This window comes from Halichoerus grypus, chromosome 1, assembly GCF_964656455.1.
Source record: "Halichoerus grypus chromosome 1, mHalGry1.hap1.1, whole genome shotgun sequence".
Taxonomy (NCBI): domain Eukaryota; kingdom Metazoa; phylum Chordata; class Mammalia; order Carnivora; family Phocidae; genus Halichoerus; species Halichoerus grypus.
The window spans coordinates 78,182,129-78,185,687 of record NC_135712.1 but is presented as its reverse complement, the minus strand read 5'-3'; positions in this window follow the sequence as shown (position 1 = coordinate 78,185,687).

The window sequence follows — 3,559 nt, the reverse complement described above, 5'->3', positions numbered from 1 at the left end:
CATCTAGATTTGTCCAATCACTATGTCTTACACCTGAAACTAATGTAACATTGTGTGTCAACTATACTCCAATAAACAAGCAAACAAATAAATACAATCTAGACTGGGATGCTAGTCATGTCATTTCTTACGCCACTGCTTTTTCTCTTTTAAATTCTGATGCTTAGCAAGACCTGTGGGCATTGTTCCGCAGCTATATTATTCTTCTGCTCTTACTGAAAGTTTAGCTCAAAATCCTGGTTTCTTCTAAATGGTTACCATGTACTGCCATGAGAAACCATTCACAGCACAAGACAGTGGCCTAGAAAAGAGTTTGGATTCATACTTGGCACATGGACTTTCCTTTTCACTTTTTGAATTATGTTTAATAGCTTAGAGTCTGTTATCTGTGTGGGCGCCTGATGTTTTAGACTTGTGTGTTATTTACTTGCCCAAATTCAGGCCACAGAGGCAGCACTGTCAGCTGCTCGATTCATTGCATCAAGGTCTCTGAAAAGGCAGTTTATGGAAAGAACAAAGAAACTCTTAAAACAAAGCTTGTTTCTTTGGATTCTGACACCAAATACATATGTGACCCTGAACAAGTTACTTAACTTCTCTGAACCTCAGCTTTCTTATCTCTAAAGAAGGTGGTAGTAATACCCAACTCACAAATGTATGTAAGGATGAAAGGAGACGTAATCTCCAGAGCCTGGTGCACAGGAAACACATAGCATCTCATTTGGACATGTGCCATGAGCTCAGGAAGGCACATCTTCCAATCCCTCCTCCCATGTCCCTCCCGTATTCGAAAATCTAGTTGAAGTGTTTCTGAATTAGTCACCAATTTGGAACTCCTTCTCCTCCTTTCCTCGTCACTGAGGTAGATAATCTATATGTGAGTCTGAGTGCCTATTTCAGTGATATACTCATGCATTTCACTAATCCCTACTACATGGTCCAGCTTTCAAAGCGTGAAGCACTTTCTATCCGTTACCTCATTTGATCTTTACAACAGCCCCCCTCTCCGCCATGAGAACACAAGCCATTGTTGTTTTCCTTCTTTGACAGATGAGCAAGCAGAGGTTTAGAGAGGTCAAGTGGCTAGTCCAAGGTCATGCTTCTAGATTTAGGTCTATGACTCTGAATTCCATCCATGAGCTTTCTATTATACCAAACAGCCATGGGATTTTTGCTACATATTTAAAGACAGACACTAGGTGCTCTGGAAGAAATAAAACCAGATAGGTAAAGGCTGATAAAGAATGAGTCAGTTAGTCTGGCCCTATCCATCCCACGGGGCTCCACTCAGGCTCTGCCTAGTATCCTTCTCTCCTGAGCACCCCTTTCTCAGCCTCTGGTCACTCAGATCCTCCTGTGATTCAGAGGGTCACTCAAACTCAGGTTCCTCCATCAAGCCTTTGGCCAGCCACCCCACCCATTTCTTCGACTAATATTTACTGAATGCCAGGGACTGTGCTCCCCTGTCCTTTGGAGTTTCTTCCAAAACAGGAGGGAGAAACAGACAATACACTAGATAGTAAATATGCAATAGACTTGACGATAATAAATGCTAGAAAGGGAAAAAGCAGGGAAGAGTGGCAGGGCATGTTTTGGGCAGGGTGCAGTATGAGATAGGGTTCTGGGGAAGGTGCCACTAGGTGGGTGACACGAAAGACTGAGAAGAGATGAAGAAGAGAACCATTTGGATATCTGGGGTAAGAGGTACCAGACAGAGGGAGCTGTGAGCACCAAGGCCCCGAGCTGGAGCATGCCCATCGTGTGAGGAACAGCAAGGGGGCTGTACACCTGGAGGCTGGCCCTCTTGCAGGTGCCACTACAGCAGAGGGAAGGAGGGCAGAGCAGTGAGAGAGGAGGACAGGGAGGAAAGGAGGTATGTTATATAAACCCCGTTGAGCTCTGGAAGCACTTTCTATTCCTCTGGATGAGATGGAAAACTATTGACAGCCTGGACAGGATCCAAAGTTTATTTTCACAGAATCCCTCTAGCCACTCTGTTCAGATAGGCAAGGTAGGAGCATCGAGAGCGTTTAGGGAGTTATTATAATAATCTTGGAGGGAGGTGATGGTGGCTTGGACTAGGAAATGGTGAGGAGTATTCTGTATATAATTTTAAGGCAGAGCCAATAATGTTACTGGTAGTCTGGATGTGGGTTGTGGAGAAACAGAAATCAAGCCCGGCTTCATTTTCTTTGGTCTGAGCAACTATAACAGATGGAATTGTTATTTACCCAAAAAGGAAAGACTGCAGGTGGAGCAGATTTGAAGGAGTTCGGGGCACATCAGGAACTCTAATTTGGATGGCTCAGTTAGAGCAGCCAAACAGACAGTCAGAATGTGGTGCCTGAGTGGGAGCTAGATTTCTGAGGCTGGTGTCCCAGAGAGAAATCTAAGCTAGAGATAGAAATCCAGGAGTTGTCAGTGTTAAGATTTTATTAAAACTGTGAAACTGAATAAGATTCCCCAGGGAAGTGAGCACAGAGCAAGAAGAAGTCCAACAGCTGAGCCTTGGGACACTCCTCAGTTAGAGGTTTGGGAGAGGAGAGGACACCTGCCAAGGTGAATGAGACATGGTCAGGGAAATAGGAAAAAAAACCTTAATTACCCTTCCTGTGGGATCCTAACAAGATGTGTCTATGCTCTTCAGGTCTTGGTTGATGTTTCTTTGATGGAGGCAGACAGGAGGCATCTTTAGAGTGAGACTCCTGTCAGTTTACCACTCCCCACAGGGCTTAGCTTCTAGGAGCCCTTCAGTTAAAACCCAAGTGGTTGTCGTCCAACTGAATCATTAAATGATCGAGTACAAGAGACCCAAAGAATCATCTGGCTTTGTGATTTCCCAACAGTATTCTTTGGAGCAAGTCAAGGAGCTATTTTCTCTCATTATTGAGAGACCTATAAAGCTGTGACCCTGCTTCCCTAGAAGGGCTAATACAGCCCATAGTCACAACCTCACCCCTTTTTTCTAAGAAATATTTGTGATTTTAATCAGACCTTAGACATTTCCGAAAGCTCCAAGTGCATGGCTCTAGTCGAGAACATGCACAGGGCAGGGGGGCCAACGGAAAACACACTGTACTCAGAGAATCTTGGCCTTGTTTCAGACTGATAGGAGAAGGAAAGACACCATCTGTCACATTCCTGTCCCTAAAGACCAACTGAAGGCCCAGCTCCTAGACAGGGTTATAGAGATCATCTAGTCCAACCACCTCTTAGAAAGATGAGGAACTTGGGCCTAGAAAGGTCCCAGGATCTTTGTTCAAAATCACACACCAAGTGTGTTTGATCTAAGACTAAAAACCAGGTCTCAACTTGAAACTTTACGCTCAGATTCAGATTCAACTAAATATATGAGCATTTACTATATGCCTGGAAACATGCCAGGTGCTTTTAGATGTTGTCATTCTTAATCCTCACCACAACCTTTAAGACTGATACTGTTATCTCCCTTTTATAGAGGAGAACACTGATGCTCAGACAGGACAGTGACATATCCAGGGTCACATGGCTGGTATGTTGGAAGAGTAGGCTTGGAGCTCAGGTCTGTTTGACTCATAGT